Below are 18,630 nucleotides of genomic sequence, written 5' to 3'. Positions count from 1 at the left end.
ATCAATGCAATCCAAATCCTCTGCGGGGGTAAAGTAAAGTGGTGCTCGAATAGATTTGCTGAGCTTCAGACCTCTCAGCTTCATTCTTATCCTCATCAAGTCATGGAATCCATCATGGCAGTCCTTCCTTTCCTTTAATTACCTGATCTCAGATCATCAGTTCAGATTCAATCTTGGTCACTCGACCCTGGACATGCTGCCACTGCTCTCCCAACAATGGATGGAGGCCCTCAATCTCAGAAATGAAGTCAGGATCATCTCTCTGGACATATCTCAAGTATTTGATACAGTCTGGCATGATACCTTGATCTTCAAACTCTCTATATCTTTTTTTTTCCTGCCTATTGAACCAACTTCCTTAGTCTGTATTATGCCATTCTTCCCTCCACGGCTTCAAGTCAACTGTTCACCACTATCTCTCATCCCCAGCGACAACCACAATCTTTTTACTCCTATTAACTTTCCCCAAATCCACATTTTTTCTGGGTTTCCAGATTTTCCTTCCACTTTTGTGATTGAGAGTTTGTGGCTGTATCCATATTGTTCACCCCCTGTGTCCTCCCCTTTCTCTTGTCTCTTTCTTCCCCATGTCCCTTATCCATCCAAATCTAGCCCTATTTTGGTCCTCCACACTGATATTGGTGTGTTTCCCAACCCACCATTTCTCTCTCTCTTTCTACTGTTCTTTTTTTTGTTACATCCTGTTCCGCTCGATGTTCTAGTTCTCCATGAGCCTCGACTTTTTATACAAAAGAACATTTCTGATCAGCAACGAATTCCATTGGTCCACATATGAAGGTGACACATTTTGAGGAAGGCCAGAGATCAAAATTAAACAGGTTCATAATGAAGGCAAGAAATGATGTTTAAAGAAACAACCGAAGGATCCCATACATGGACTCTGGGAACAGGTGGGATCAGTTTTCCGTATTTTGCTTAAATTTCTGAAACTTTCCTGGAAAAGCCCTGCCAATATTTCTTTGGATTCAAGTGATGGCAGCCATTTTTTACAGAGTTATGTACGTTTTACACATTTTGATGACACCAGCGATCAAAATATCACTATCACCAGCGATATCACTTCCGGTTCTGGGTTGGAGCATCGACAGGTCTCCTTCGGGGCTCTCTGCTGATGATCTCAAAGTTAAGTTTCCGGTCGTTATCTGTCCCGTTTTAACTATTTACTTTCTCACCTGCATGTTACTGTGTGTTCCTCGTTTGGTTTTGTTTCAAAAATCGTGCTATTTTGTGAGATTTTGTCGACCTTGTCTTACCAGGTGTTTGAGGTCCACCCTTGAGGCTTGAGGCCGACCGGTTCCCCTCAGTGTACGATCATGTTATTTGTTTTTTCTCCCCATTACTTTCAATTTCTATCTTCCCCACTTTCCCAACATCCCCCATCCCTCCCAACTAATCACTCGATTTCTTTTCTTAACAAAAAAACAAAGAAAACAAAAAAACGCAACCTTTCTCCTTGCACACTCACGAGTCTCGATTCTTCTTTTTATTCTTCTTCTTCTTCTTTGTCTTCTTCATCTCCTCTTCTTGCTCATCACCTTTTCTTCTTCTTCCTCGATTTTTTTTTTCTACAACACTTCCATAACCTAATCTGTTAAAAAAAGTCTGTGAAACATTAATAATAATAACAAAACCGATCTCTTATAACGCTTCATCTTCCTCTTTCACACGTGTGCTACTCTTTACTGTATCATAATGCACTACTCTTCTGCTATTTAAACAGACTGCTCTCAATTCGACCTTTCCTTCATACCTTGACTAAAAAATCCAACTGTTACAGCGTTTCTTCTCTCCATTCTCTGATTTCGCCTAAATTGCATCCATCAATATTTGTGTTTAATCGCATCTTTGACCTAAAACTTTTAAAAACCCCAGTTTGCCATGAATGTTCGCTTTCCATCAACCATTCTTTTTTTCCAAATTCAGTGCCAACTCACTCCTCTCACCCCTGACTCTCAAAGCAACCATCCCACTCTTCTACCTCCAAGCCTCCCTCTCACCTCTCTCAAAGACTCCCCCCTCACCTTTCTCCCACAATTCATCCCCTCACTCATCCTTCTCAAATTTGCCCCCCTCCCATCCACAAAGCTGCCTTTTTCCACTGACCTCTCACCTCCATCTCTTCACTCCACCTCCTCAAATCCTCAACTCCCTTCTTACCCGTCTCTTGTCCCCCTCTCCCCCAGCACCACAGAGCCTTTTCTCCTCCTCATTCGGCCCCCTCCCCTAGCTATTCTGCAATCCCCCACACTCTTTTAACAACCCTCCTCACCTCCCCCCTCATCCATTGTCCTACCCTCCCCCTCCCCACCCACACCCCCTGCACCCAAAGACACCTCCCCTACCTCTTCATTAAAAGTGTGGACCTTAAATATCCGGAGCCTCCACTCAAACCTTTCAGATCTTTCCATCCAGGTTGCCACTGACAAACCAGACATAATCTGCCTAACAGAAACTTTCCTCCCCCAAGACGTGTCTGACTCCCAAGTATCTCTCCCTGGTTACTGCCTCCTCCGGTTTGACAGACCTGAGCCTCGTCCTGGTGGAGGAGTTGCTCTCATCATCAAAGACTCTATTCCTCACTCTCCATGCACTGCAATCACTTCCCTTCACCCCCAGGAATATCTCTGGCTATGGCTTCCCCTCCAGTCCCACCTCATGTTTATATGTGTACTGTACCGTCCACCTAACAGTGATGACTCTATCTACACCTCACTATCTGAAAACATGGACCAACTTCTATCTTCTCATCCAAACTCTCTCTTCCTCATATGTGGCGACTGCAATTGTCATCATGCCAGTTGGCTAGGTGTGGGTACCTCTCTTACCTGTCATGACACCTCAGCAAAAGCTTTCTGCGACTCATTGGGACTGACTCAATCGGTCAACTTCCCAACCCGGATCTCAACCAATGGTACTCCATCTCTTCTGGATCTGATTTTGACAAATTTCCCTGACAATATCTGCTGCTCTTCCTTCGCTCCAATCGGTTCTTCTGACCACGTCCTTGTCAAAGTGGACATCTCTCTGGGTGTTATCAGAGAACCACCTCACTGCCGTCGAGTCTGGCATTTCAATCAAGCCGACTGGCAGGGTCTCCAAGCAGCCATCAAACTTATAGACTGGTCTCCTATCACTACTTTCTCCAACATAAACTCATCCTGGGAATTATTTCAAAGAAACTTGATCTCCCTCATGCACAGATTTATCCCCTCTCGTCTTCAGTTGTCCTACCCTTCCTCCTGCCCTTGGTTCACTGAAGCTTGTGGTGAGGCAGTTGTCCTGAAACAACTTGCCTTTGCCTCATTAAAAGCAAACCCAACTGAGGGCAATCTCAGTTCCTTCCACAAAGCTCGGAGCAAGTGTGTATCTACCCTCAGGAGAGCCAGAAAACAACATCTTTCGAAGCTTAAGTCTGAACTGTCAAACCTCTCTCCCTCCTCAAAATCCTGGTGGCATCCAATCAAATCTGTTTCTGGTGTATGTTCCCTCTCCATCCCCTCCCTTACCTCATATGGCCGCACTGCTGATAACGCACGTGAAAAAGCTGAATGTCTGAACTCGGTGTTTGCAGATAAATCTTGTGTCCAAAACCCATAACTTTCTCTACCCATCTTACCCAGTTGCACCCAACTGTCCCTGGACTCTGTGTCCTTTTCTCCTGACAAGGTGGAGCGCATGCTGTCAAAGCTCGACTCAGATTCTTCATCCGGTCCAGACGGCATCAGCCCACATGTCCTCAAAGCCTGCTCTTCTGCTCTTGCACACCCCGTCTCTGTTCTATTCACCCTCTCATTTGCTCAAGGTCATCTGCCATCTGCATCGAAATCAGCAAACATCACTGCCCTGCATAAAAAAGGTACAAAAACAGATCCCTGCAACTACAGACCAATCAGCCTTCTCCCAATCATCAGCAAGGTTATGGAATCCATCATCGCGTCAGACATGAAATCCTTCCTCTTCTCCAATGGCTTGATTTCCGATCATCAATTTGGTTTCAGACCAGGTCACTCTACCCTGGATATGCAGCTTGTGCTCTCCCAACAATGGATGGAGGTCCTCAATGCCAGACAGGAAATCCGAGCCGTATCCCTGGACATATCACTTGCTTTTGACATGGTCTGGCACCCTGCCCTGCTCACCAAACTCTCTTCCTATGGTATCGAAGGCCATCTCCACTCATGGCTCGCAGACTTCCTCTCCTGTCGCACTCAATGTGTGGCCCTAAATGGAGTTCTTTCATCCCCTCTTCCTGTCCAGGCTGGAGTTCCTCAAGGTAGCATTCTGGGCCCTTTTCTTTTTCTGGTTTTCATCAATGATCTCTCCGACTCTCTGTAAAATCCTCCATATCTCTTTGCTGATGACTCCACCCTCTGCCGTACCATCGGTCATCCCTCAGACCGGCAAGCAGCAGCTTATTCACTCACTACAGATCTGGATAAAATCACAAACTGGTCCAACACGTGGAACATGTCTTTTAATCCAGACAAATCTCACACTCTCACGGGAAAGCAGGGAATTTGAAGGAGGTGGGCTTGGGTGGATTATCGGGGGTAGAAAAGATCGAGGATTTGGATGGGGGATGACAAGAGGTGGTGAACAGCTGTTTTGAAGGCCTGGGGGGAAGAATGAGAATGAATAGAGTGAGGAAGTTTATTCCAAAGGCGGGAAAAAAGAGGAATGAAAGAGTGAAGATGAGCAGTGATTCGTGATTTTGGTCGTTTTACCAGACAGGGGATTGTTGGCGGACCTTGAGCGCCCCGCGGAAATGTGGTAGGGACAAATCGCAGAGAGAGCAGAGGGGTTGAGGCTGGAGAGGAGACGGTAGAAGACAGAAAGACCACCGACCAACCTGCGGTGATTGAGTGAGAGGCCGAAAGACAGCCTCATTGCGGGAGATGCCAATGATCCGAAATGCCTTGGTTTCTATAGCGTGAAGCCGAGAAAGGTGGGAGGCAGGAGAACCAGCCCAGAGGGGAGAGCAGTACTCCATCAGGCTGTGGACAAATGGCTGTGAACCAAGGGTGGGAGGAAGGGTAGGACAACTGAAGACGTGAGGGGCTAAATCTGTGCATGAGGGAGAGCAAATTTCTTTGAAAGAATTCCCAGGATGAGTTGATGTTGGAGAAAGTAGAGATAGGAGACCAGTCTATAAGCTTGAGCACTGCTTGGAGACCCTGCCATTTGGCTTTAGTGAAATGCCCAACTCTGCGGCGGTGAGGTGGTTCTCTGATAACAGCCAGAGAGATGTCCACTTTGACAAGGACGTGGTCAGAAGAACCGATTGGAGCGAAGAAAGAGCAGCAGATATTGTCAGGGAAATTTGCAAAATCAGATCCAGAAGCGATTGAGTACCATTGGTTGAGATCCGGGTGGGGAAGTTGACCGATTGAGTCAGTCACAATGAGTTGCAGAAAGCTTTTGCTGAGGTGTCATGACAGGTGAGAGAGGTACCCACACTGAGCCAACTGGCATGATGACAATTGGAGTCGCCACATATGAGGAAGAGAGAGTTTGGATGAGAAGATAGAAGTTGGTCCATGTTTTCAGATAGTGAGGTGTAGATGGAGTCATCACTGTTAGGTGGACGGTACAGTACACATATAAACATGAGGTGGGAGTGGAGGGAATCCGTAGCCAGAGGTATTCCTGGGGGTGTGGGGGGAGTGAGGGCAGTGCATGGAGAGTGAGGAATGGAGTCTTTGATGAAGAGAGCAACACCTCCACCAGGACGAGGCTCAGGTGTATCATATCAGAGGAGGGAGTAACCGGGGAGAGATACTTGGGAGTCAGACACGTCTTGGGAGAGGAAAGCTTCTGTTAGGCAGATTTTTTCTGGTTTGTCCGTGGCAACCAGTATGGAAAGATCTGAAAGGTTTGAGCGAAGGCCCCAGATATTTGAGGTCCACACTTTTCATGAGGAGGTAGGGGAGGAGGCTTTGGGTGCAGGGGGGGGGGGGGAGAGGGAGTGTAGGACAAGGGACGAGGGGGGGAGGTAAGGAGGGTTGTTGAAAGAGTGTGGGGAATTGCAGAATAGCTCGGGGAGGGGCCGAATGAGGAGGAGTAAAGGCTCTGGTGCTGGGGGAGAGGGGGGACAAGAGAGGGGGAAGAAGGCAGTTGAGGATTTGAGGAGGTGGAGTGAAGAGGTGGAGGTGAGAGGGCAGTGGAAGGAGGCAGCTTTGTGGATGGGAGGGCGGCAACTTTTGGAAGGATGAGTGATGGGGATGAATGGTGGGAGAAAGGTGAGGGGGGAATTTTTTGAGAGAGATGAGAGGGAGGCTTGGTGGGAGAAGAGTGGGATGGTTGCTTTGAGAGTGAGGGGTGAGATGAGTTTGTTGGCACTGAAGTTGGAAAAAAAGAATGGTTGATGGAAAGCGAACATTCATAGCAAACTGGGGTTTTATAAAGTTTTAGGTTAGTTATGCGATTAAACACATTTCTTGAGGGATGCAATAAAGGTGAATTCAGAGAATGGAGAGAAGAAACGCTGTAACAGTTGGATTTTTTTAGGCAAGGTATGAAGGAAAGGTCAAATTGAGAGCAGTCTGTTTAAACAGCAGTTGAGTAGTGCATTCTGATGCAGTAAAGAGTACCACAAGTGTGAAAGAGGAAGATGAAGCATTATAAGAGATCGTTTTTGTTATTATTTATAATGTTTGAGAGTTTTCAACAGATTAGGTCTTGGAAGTGTTGTAGAAAAAAATTGAGGAAGAAGAAGAGGAGGAAGAAGAAGAGGAGATGAAGTGGAAGAAGAAGAATTGGATAAAGGTAGTGTTTTTTTTTTAAGATAAGAAATAGAGTGATTAGTTGGGATGGGGACGTTAAGAATGTGGGAAAGATAGAAATTGAAGATAATGGGGAGAAAAAACAAATAAACATGATCATACACCGAGGGGAACAAAGGGTAGGCCTCAAGGATAGGCCTCAAACAACCCAGTAAGACAAGTTCGATGAAATCTCACAAAATAGCACGATTTTTGAAACAAAACCGAACTAGGAACACACAGTAACATGTAGGTGAGAAAATAAACAGTTAAAACGGGACAAATAACGACCGGAAACTTAACTTTGAGATCGTCAGCATGGAGCCCCCAAGGAGACCTGCCAATGCTCCAAACCCAGAACCGGAAGTGATTCAGCACAATTGTTGAAGTGAATCAACACAAATCTATTCAATACAATTGGTGCAAAATTACCTTCAACACTTTTGTTTTCTATATGAAACATCAACAGATGAAAGCGCGAATATTCAATCTTGATTTGAATCTGTTATAGGATCCTGGAATTTATAGGATCATTTATCATGTACATTTATAGGATCCTGGAATCACAATTAATTCAAATCAAGTGTGGGTTTCTCTTATGGCGACCTTGGGACAACTGTCATCCCAACATGGACCCTGAGAACAAATTTTGGAGAAATCCCTTTCCATGATTACCCTGCCAATGTTTTTCAGTGACCAACTTGACAAGATATATATATATATATATATATATATATATATATATATATATATATATATATATATATATATATATATATATATATATATATATATATATATATATATATATATTAATACGCGAAGCCATATATTGTCGACGTTTCTCCTCCGAAACTGCTGGAAGGATTGTCGCCACTTTCGGCATGCGGGTGCTCTGTGGTCTAATGTACAGCATAGGTTATGTGAGATCGCGCCTCACAGACAGGTTTGGGAATTTGTGGCGATTTTCTAATCTTTCCATTCGTTTGCACGGCGACGTGTGAAGTCACCGCTGAGAGGTGGAATGCCACTCCTAGAAAACAGCGTCTGTAACGTAAAACCCTCTTCTGCACATGATGACTACCTCAAAAGGTGCATTTGACACAAAAAAAATGTAACAAGAAACATTGTATTCTGTAATAAAGAAAATAAAGAATATTCTGTAAATTCTGTAAATTCTGCAATAAAAAATAAAGAAATTCTGTAAATCACATTGTGAATACTGGATATATTGACGTCCTAACGAACCTTTACTTTAGAAACTTTGCGCAGAGCTCAGGTTTGGGTAGTACATATATATATATATATATATATATATATATATATATATATATATATATATATATACACGTTTTGCTCTTCTCTGATCATATATATATATATATATATATATATATATATATATATATATATATATATATATATATATATATATATATATATATATAGTTTCGCATGATGCATGTAGTTTTGTCAATAGATGCTCTGACTATTTCGAAAAACGAAATATCCTATTTCTAACCATACCTATAACCTTTGCATTGTCTTTCAGTGCTTGTCATTGTTGATGACTTTGTGAGCATATCCATCCCTTACAGTCATTTCTTATGAGACTTGATGACCTTTTCATCATAATTTTATAACTATCCATTACAGTCATTTCTTATGAGACTTGATGACGTTTTCATCATATTTCTATCACATCTCATGATAAATCATTGGAGGTTTTTTTTGCACGAGAAAATCCATTGTCGAATAATAACGAAACACGAACGATATATTTTTCTTCATCTTGCGGCCAATCTTGATTATTATCATGTGCATTGGAAAAAATAACAATAAAAATAAAAACAAAACTCAGATAAACTAAGACAGAGATCCACCCTACCTTTGCCGTTAAGTTCGTGATGACACTTGGCGTTGATTCCTTAAGTGAAGAGTTTAGTGACTGACACGCTGCTTGCTGTACTTCAAATAGTGTTTCACTCTTGCTGAATCATGCAGTCTTTATGATTCATGCTATTTCATCATGTTTTGTAGTCACCCGTATTTACTTAAGGGGGTATGGTATATCAATCAATGCAAGCAAGGGGCGTGTTTTGACCTCTTTGCTGGTTTTCTGTTCAGCGAATTCTCACTCATTTTCACAGAGATGGGTTTTTTTTTTTCCTCATGATGAAGATAATAAGAGGTCAATAACCTTTTATCTCAGCCAACTATACCTATGATTATGAAAGCTGACGACTACTTCTACCACTACTACTACGACTACTACTACTACTACAGAAACTGTATTTCACATGTACCTACAATGTCAGCATCTTCAGCCAATTTTCTTGCTGATGAATAACTTACTTTTGCGCTTCTGGCTTCACTTCTCACCAATACTCTTCATCATCAGACACCCGGTTAAGAAGCAGAGCAAGTCACGGGATCTCCTTGTCAACTTTATTTTAACTTGTGCAACGTGGCAATATATAAAACTCGGAAGGCAAAAATTGAGAGAAATATGGTGGAACACAGTTCTGTGAGCCTGAAAAGCTTGATACATTCACACATTGTCTCAGAAAATAAGGCGGTAGAATATGGTAGCACTGTTCAAAATTTAAAGGAAACTTGGACCATAAACGAAGCACTTTGTGGTATCTCTCCACAAGGCACTTTGCTCTTATTTGTATAAATGTGTAATTTTGTTAATTGTTATTGGCTTAAGTGTTTCACGAAATGACTGGCCAGTCCTGACGTTCGACTTTATTTACAGTAATTTATAGTTTATTTTGGGTGTCGGCAATAAAATTGACTTGAGACTCGGACTTGGCACTTGATGTCTGGGGACTTGCGACTTGTTTGCGACTTGAGTTTCCAATGATTTGTTGACAATGTTCAGAAAATAATCGTCGATGAAACATCAAATTAAAACGGAGTTTAAAATATATGGTTAACGATTTTCCATCATGAGCGTGCGCAGTTCGGTCAATGACGACATACACCATGTACGTGCACATGTGTATTACGCCAGCGCTCACTGCTGCCAGGTCGCATATCATGCACCACCAAGGTTAAAGGGAGGGTCCACTCTTCAGACACCACACCACGTCCAATCGGCAGGCACTAGTCTTACCAACGTGGCTATATGTGAAAACTTTATTTAAACCATTATCATTCCCGGTCCCTGATCGGTAATCCCGTGCACGTCCTGACCCAATAAAAAGATTTTGGGGTAATTGAAATATGTCAGTTGACTTGGATTATTTCAACTTCGTCAATAATTGTAAATTATATCATAACTTATCTTTTTTTTTTAAATGATACATAAAAAACTACGGTATCTTAAAAGATGGCAACTGAAGGTAACTAGGACACTCGGTGGAGCACGTACCTCCGCCCTGTAATGCCTGATCCATGAGAAAATATCTGGCCCAATACATTTTTGAGATATCATGCTATATATCGTTTTTTGAGCCCTATCTCTCAATGGTGAAGAATCACTTAAAAATTGTAGTAGTCGGATGCGGATCCGGATCTTCACCAAAATCAAATCAATTTGTCAAGTGACAGACCCAACCTGTCCACCAAGTTTCATCCGAATCTGTCCCCAACTTTTTGAGATATCGTGATATATATTAGTTTAGCCCTATCTCTCAATGGTAAAGAATTACTTAAAAAATTATCAGGTCTGGATTCGGATCTTCACGAAAATTGAATATTTTCTTCCTTGTCACACACCCAACATATCCATCACGTTTCATCCAAATCCGTCTACAACTTTTGGAAATATCGTGCTATATATCCTTTTTGGCCCTATCTCTCATTGTTAAAGAATCACTTAAAAATTATAGTTGTCGGATCTGGATCTTCACCAAAATCTAATCAGTTCGTCCTTGTCACAAACCGAACCTGTCCGGAAAATTTCTTCCGGATCCGTCCACAACTTTTTGAGATATCCTGTACACAAACAACAACAAACAGATGAACAGACAAACAGACAGAAAGGGATGAAAACATAACCTCCTTCACCTTCGGTGGCAGAGGTAATAAGTTCTACATTTCATTTTAACATACATATTAAATATATAAGTAAATTATTTAAATCTCTTTGCCCATTCCACAATGAATGCTTTGGTTCTGTTTAAACCATTTTAACATAAGCTGAGGTTCCTGACTAGTCTCATGTACATATATATGTTCAAGTACATGAGATGTAAGAAGTAAATTTAATATAAATTTATCTTTGCTGGGAATAAAGCAAAAAATGTCCACTGTATGAAGTCTACAAATCAAAACTTGAGGCAAACTTCTTTTCGGAACAATAAATAAAGCCATGTGTCTTAATTCCTTGATAGCATGTACTCTAAGGTTTATAAGTAAGTGTGTGACTTGACACAAGTTGAAGTAACACGACGGTGACTTAAGACTTGGCTCAAGTGACTTGTTGACATATCTGTGTGATGGAGCTGTCACATATATAGACACACACACACACACACACACACACACACACACACACACGTATCACACCTGGCCATACAGACGAATATACGAGACACAAGACAAGACTGTTCGACAAGACAAACAGCCACTGATTTTAAGGGAAGTGCCATCACTTCCTGGGGGCACTGTGGGTAACAGAAACATCACAATAATTGCATTAACTTTCTCACTACATTGAGTGATGCATTTCATAAAGGGGAATTTCTCCTCCTCGTGGAAGCCAACCTATCATGTCCATACTCTTATCCTTATGCTGATCGTCAAGCAAGGAAGCAGCATATGCCATTTAAAAAGTTTTTGGTGTGACTCAGCCAGGGTTTGAACCATCAACCTCTGAGACGCAAGGCAGACACTCTCACCATTATACCACTAAATAATTCGAAAGTTATCACAAACATGAAAGTGTTGAAAGTTTATTGTCTAAATATAGTGTGATTTACTGTTTAATGTTACTACAAATTTACTATACTTAGGATTAACCCAACTTTACCCAATCTGCTTACTTGCACTTAAATGTGTTTCCTTCACTCATCCATCTCCTATTTTCCTATTCCTTCATTCGCTGGCTTTTTGGATATTTACTCTCTGTCATTTCGCTTCTTCATGGGTTTTCTGAAAGCAATAAACACACAAAATGCATGTAAGGTGAAACAATGGGAAGGCTTGAATGATAATGCCCATTTTATAAGCACGGTCAATGGACAATGCCAGAAAGACTTTCACAGAGCAACGGCTCCACTTTTATGTGGTGCGACATTTCTTGCTGAATAAGGGATATATCATTTATATTAATCCATTGTTGCACATTTGGACATATTTTTATCCGTCTGGACAAGCACTTCCAAAATTACGAGAACCACGGTCGGTCGAAGAAGCAGTGTGGTGTGTTCACTATGATCGTCATTCAACATTCTGATTTCAAAGGTTGTATTCGGGATTTTAGGGAATGCAGAAATGGTGTGCAGCCATCTCACTTACTCAAATACCTCTGTGTTTGCCTGTTGAGTTTGACACTGGAGGGCGCTCCCAACCAAATTATCGAAATGGATGAGCCGCACATTCTGCTCTTTGCATAGGCGGATCGAAAGATGAAAAGTTTGGTGGGAGGGTGAAAGTTCAAGGGGTCGGTTGGTACCCACTATTGTCTCTACCCTTTTTGCAGAAAATACACTTTTGAGCCTTAATTCAACAGTTTTGTTTGGGTCATTTGAATCGATTCTTATCCAAAATTTAAAAAGAAATCCGAGATCTGCCTCTACTCTGGAAGTGTTTTTTTTACTTACGAAATCTAAAGATTTCGTAAGTATATTGATGACTTCCGTACTCTGTTTGTGTGTTTGTTACTTACGAAATCTAAAGATTTCGTAAGTATATTGATGACTTCCATCCTCTGTTTGTGTGTTTGTGTGTTTGTTTGTCGGCACGATAACTCGAGAAGGGAAGAAGCTACCAATGTCAAATTACACCACGTGATTCAGGAGTGTGATGGCTAGCGCTGATTAGATTTTGTTCAAAATCGGTCAAAGGTCAAGGTCAGAGTGAGGTCAAACATTCGATTTTTGATAGTTTGGTGCAGAATCATCGTAGAAACTTCTGGTTTGCGTCGCTACCTTCTCTAGAGACAGCTTTTATTAGACAAGGTCAGAGGTCAAGTTGACGATTTTGTAAGTACCAGTCTATGACTGCTTGTTTGTGTGTTGTTGGTTCTTATGTTCATATGCGGGTTTCACAAGGTAAAACAGAGCCCATTCCAAGTGTGCGTGCATGCGTGCGTGCGTGCGGATTAACCGTGACATCATTACGGCTGAACCAATCAGCGTCCAACTTATTGAGACCTGCGAATAAAGCACACGCCTTCACTTCCTTCTTCACTTGCTGCGATTTTTTTTTTACCCTGAGGAGTGCAGCACGAAAAGCTCGGTGCAGCTCGGTCACTATTATGTCGTGTTTGTTTGTATCCATATTAAAGTTCTGGAGTACCAAACATCTGTGTATATATATATATATATATATATATATATATATATATATATATATATATATATATATATATATATATATATTGTTACAGCTGTGGAAATTTGCATAACACCAGAAAGGTCCTCAGGTTAGATATATCGATAAGTTTATGTGTAGTTAGTCCACACCTGTTGTTTGGAGGGAATATGTGTGATTCATTCGGGCTGCGACGCTTTGAGTAAGCCATTTTTCTTTACCTGTTGTTATTTTGGAACAACCACGCAATCTCAACAACCACGCCATCTCAACAACCATGCCATCCACACCAAAACGCCACAAAAGGAGCAACGAAACCAGCCCCACCCCAATTTCTCCTCCGGTAAACAAGTTTGACGGTTGGAAACCAACTCCCGCCCCAATTTCTCTGGAATGTTCCTCACCCCACCCACGCGCGGCAAGGGCGTGGCGGGCGCAGGAGAAATAAAAGGGAAAGAGGAGCACCTGAAAAAGCGGGTGCGGATAGCAGAGACTTGGGGCAGTTGTGTGGAAGTCTTGGTCGTCGTGGTCTTGGTCCAAGTCTGTCGTGGTCTTGGTCCAAGTCTATCGTGGTCCAAGTCTTCGTCGTAGACAGACTTGGGGCAGTTGGGTGGAAGTCTTGTCCTCGTGGCCGTGGGGAGAAGGCGTCACGATCTGCCCACCGTTGCAAGGCCCGAGATCAGGCGCGGCTGTCCTAGTGGCCGTGGGGAGAAGGCGTCACGATCTGCCCACCGTTGCAAGGCCCGAGATCAGGCGTGGCTACGCTAGTTGCCGTGGGGACGAGACTTCGCGACCTGCCCACCGTCGCATCACGAGGGTGCGGGTAAGACCCTTCTGTCTCGTGGGCCTTTTCGGTCATCCACGGCCCACGACCATAAAGGTCTATGGACCCCGTCTACCCCCTTGCCTGTGAGAGAGGTCTTTCTTTGTTTTTGTATGCATGCTGTGGCGCCGTGTCCTGCCAAGTAGAAACTGTGTAAGTGCTTGTAAATAATAATTATAGTCGGTCGTATTGCTTTTGCATTCTATTTGTTGCTTGTATATTGCATGATTCCTTGCTTGTATTGTGTGTGCAATATGTGCTTTGTAATAAATGTGCTTGTGTGAAATGTATCCCGTCCGTCGTCTCTTTCCCCATTGAAAGTGCCATCTTGCATCACGTAAGGGATCGGTAGTGGGTTTAGACACCCAGTAAATAATCTGAACCATCAAGGTCGGCGATAACTCCACTCGGTTATCCCTGCAGCACGGAACGAGCCGCTTAAGAGGTTCGTGTCCGTAGTCGGCCTGCGGCGTGGTACAACTCCTCGGTACGCTACCCGCGCGGGTACTTAGCTATATCGATATTCGGCGATTCGACCTCTTTCGCGCGGGTAGAATGCGGACTGGGTTGTGGTGAGGTTAAACCCCCACCCGTGGCTAGCTCCTTGGCGGTAGTTCCAAGAGGGTCACGACTGAATTGTCCGTTCCGTTGGGCGACGCGTCGCAATTTGAGTTACGTGGCCGGGCGGGCAAAATTCGTAACAATGTATATATATATATATATATATATATATATATATATATATATATATATATATATATATATATATATATATATATATACACACACAAGCCGGTAGGCGGCCATGTGTCGCCGAGCATCCGATGACCTTTGACCCCTGATCTGAGTTAATCTCGTACCAAGTACTTACGAAATTGCAATCGAAACGGTTAACCCGTATGCGAGCAAGGGGGCTTTGAATGGTCATTTTGCCCAAACAATGCATTCATTGACCTTTGACCCCTGACTTAGCTGAGATAGGTCAATATGTCCTGAGTAAAGTTGGAGTACCCATCGGGTACTATGTACCTATGAACTTTCCTTCGTATCGGTTAACCCGTGTATGAACAAGGGGGCTTTGAATGGTCATTTTGCCCGAACAATGCACTCATTGACCTTTGACCCCTGACTTAGCCGAGATAGGTCAATATGTCCTGAGTAAAGTTGTAGTACCCATTGAGTATTCTGTACCTATAAACTTTCATTCGTATCGGTTAAACCCTGTAGTAGTACAGGCATTTTAGCAGAAATATTTGGTCAACCTCCCAAAAATTGCAACAAAAGCAAACTCAACAGATTTTGATTCCTGGATATGTCCTCAGTGACAGAAAAAAGTCCTAAGGGATCCTCGGGGGCGGGGGGGGAAGCACTGAAATCATGGAAATCCAATATGGCCGCCACCCGGCATCGGGGAAAATGAGAAAATTGTAAAGATTGATATTTTAATGTGTAAATATATGTTTTTCTACATTCTAATTGTTTCCAGTTATGGTCAGTATATTGATATACAAGAATAATTATAAAAAAGTGAAATATATTGGGGGTAAAATAAAAAAATTATAGCTTTTTGGTCCAAAAATGTCAATTTTTTGTCCTGAAGAAAATATATTTACCTGATACTGATTTTGGCTCCTGGACCAAAAAAAAAAAGAAATGTTCAAGACGCAAGATGAAATCAAGTCTGTGGCAATACAATATAATTATGTCAATCATTGAAACGTGACAAAATTCACAATTCCACTTGGGGCAATCACATCTGCCTGACGAAGGTTTCAAAATGAAAATGAAAATTCGCATTAAACTCAGAAACTACATCCATTATAAACTTACTCCACATGTTGAGAAAAATCAAGCGTATTAAAGTTAGAACTCGACAATGTCGTCATCATCCTCGTCATTGTCACATGGAGTGTTTGTGCAGCCAGAGCCCCTTCAGTTTCCACAAGCTGGAGTGCACTCAATGTTGTGCTTCTTGCATGTGCATCTCATGGTGCTACATTCAGCCTGGCAGTTGCGCCTAATGACACGTAACATCTTTTCAGGAGCTGGAGCTATTGATGTCTGAAGTGACACAAAACCCTCGTGACACTTCTGCCAACCCCAGTCTGTGGAAGAAGTATGCAAGTCTGACGTCTTGAAACGAATCAAAGACCACCTTGAGAAGCATGCCGAGTCTGTAAAGATATCTTCTCGAACTTCAGCGCTCTGGCTTCAGTATATGGATATGCTAGACATTCTACGCAAATACATCTGGGCAGAACGCACTGGGAACTAGGCACTACATCTACAGGCCATCCGGGAAATGCTGCATTACCTGGCAGCCTAGGGCCACAACCTGTATGCCAAATCTGCAAGGGTGTATCTGCGGCTGATGTCCAACCTCAAAACTCAACATCCCAATGTCCAACAACGTTTTGATGTGGGGTTCCATGGGGTTCGACGAAGTGATCGCCTGTGGGCAGGTCTTTCATCCGCCCTGATCATCGAACAAGTTCTGATGAGAAGTTTGAAGACCAGCGGGGGCTCACATGAGGGCGAGGAATGACAGAGCAACAACGGCTGGTATGGCTACTATCAATGCCTGCCTGTGCAGAAATAAACCAGGCAATGCAGGAGCTCACAGGTGTGAACTACAACACTGGAGAGCAGAAGAAGGAGATGACCAAGGCAAGACAATCTCGTGACTGGAATGACACGCTATCAGCTTTTCAGTATTTACAGGACTGGAATCCGTTCAGTGGTGATCCACGTCTGAGGAACATTTCCACTGGAGTTGTCAACGTCCCCCACTGTCAACGTCGATACAGCACATGCTGTAGGAGCCAAAATATTGAAATCTATGGATGGGGAAACACCTGCCGAGTACACATTTAAGGGGAAAGACCAAGTTGTCACCCTCGGCATGAAGTCATCTGTCAAGATTGATGGAGAGCAAGTCCAGGTTGACCCACAACTCCTCTTCCAGAGACTGATCTCTGTTGCACAGACAGCAGAAGAACTGGAGTCGGCCTTCAAATATAAACTGTGCAGCTACCCACCAGCTCTCTTTGATTCCTCTCTTCAGCTCCGAGAAGCTCACAAGCCAGTCTTTGCTGATGCCATCTGGGATCTTCTTGGATCCGATGTCCCAGCCGATATCCTCAATGATGGGCAACAGTTTGTTTTGGATGGCGGGGCACTTGTTCAACGAATTCCACGGTCTCGTGGATCTACATACAGAGACATATGCCACCAGTACACTGATTATGTAACGAAGAAGTACGGAGATGCCATAGTCGTGTTTGATGGTTATGAGAGTACCAACACGAAGGACATGACACACCAGAGACGGTCTAAAGGGAATGCTGGCACTACTGTGACAGTTACAGCTGACATGCATCTCACAATGAAGAAGGGACAGTTTCTTGCCAATAGGCAGAATAAACAGCGATTCATTTTTATGTTGAGTGAAGAGCTTCAGGAGAAAAACTGTGAGACACACCATGCCTCAGGGGATGCTGATCTCCTGATTGTACTGAAGGCTGTGCAGTCTGCTACTGTCACCAACACTGTGTTAGTTGGTGATGACACAGACCTCCTCGTCTTCCTATGCTACCATGCAAGCTTAGAATCCCATGACCTCTTCTTTTGTCCCGAGCCAAAGAAGAACACGAAGAAGCCTCGCATCTGGAACATCAAGGCTACAAAGAAAATGATTGGTACAGGCATATGCAAGCACATACTGTTTCTACATGCAGTTCTTGGGTGTGACACGACATCTCATCTTCATGGGATTGGAAAGGGAGCTTCCCTCAAAAAGTTCAAAGCAAACAACACATTCTGTGAGCAGGCCAAGGTTTTTGATACATATCCAGCTTCCGTATGTGATGTGGCAGATGCAGGAGAAAAAACATTGGTGATAATCTACAACGGAAAGTCAACTGACACCCTGGACACCCTCCGGTATCAGCGGTACTGGGACAAGGTGGCTTGGAGCTCCCTCACGTGCAACCACAGATGTTACCACCAACATCAGAAGCAGCAAAGCATCACAGCCTGCGCGTGTATCTGCAAGTCCAAGAATGGAAGGGATGTGCAGATGAACTTCTTCCGACAGACTCGGGTTGGCAGAAGTGTGACGAGGGTTTTGTGCCACTTCTGACATCAATAGCTCCAGCTCCTGAAAAGATGTTACGTGCCATTAGGTGCAACTGCCAGGCTGAATGAAGCACCATGAGATGCACATGCAAGAAGCACAACATTGAGTGCACTCCAGCTTGTGGAAACTGCAGGGGCTCTGGTTGCACAAACACTCTATGTGACAATGATGAGGATGATGATGACATTGTCGAGTTCTAACTTTAATACGCTTGATTTTTCTCAACATGTATAGTAAGTTTATAATGGATGTAGTTTCTGAGTTTAATGTGAATTTTCATTTTCATTTCGAAACCTTCCTCAGGCAGATGTGATTGCCCCGAGTGGAATTGTGAATTTTGTCATGTTTCAATGATTTACATAATTATATTGTATTGCCATAGACTTGATTTCATCTTGTGT

At 43.0% G+C, this 18,630-nt stretch overlaps 1 protein-coding gene across 1 annotated transcript in view; it reads right to left on the bottom strand.

Annotated features, from left to right (window-relative positions):
* TAT (tyrosine aminotransferase) overlaps nt 1–8,797 on the bottom strand; it is a 40,479-nt gene extending 31,682 nt beyond the window's left edge. The window contains exon 1 of the mRNA XM_085877160.1: nt 8,671–8,797. The gene's annotated coding sequence lies outside the window, so the exon portion shown is untranslated. The remainder of the gene's footprint in view (nt 1–8,670) is intronic.
* Nucleotides 8,798–18,630: the final 9,833 nt, after the last annotated feature.

The sequence above is a fragment of the Eptatretus burgeri genome, chromosome 4 (assembly GCF_056783735.1).
Source record: "Eptatretus burgeri isolate ZD-2024b chromosome 4, Ebu_testis_v1, whole genome shotgun sequence".
Taxonomy (NCBI): domain Eukaryota; kingdom Metazoa; phylum Chordata; class Myxini; order Myxiniformes; family Myxinidae; genus Eptatretus; species Eptatretus burgeri.
The sequence above is the reverse complement of the archived record's forward strand: the minus strand, read 5'-3'. Positions and strand labels throughout refer to the sequence as shown.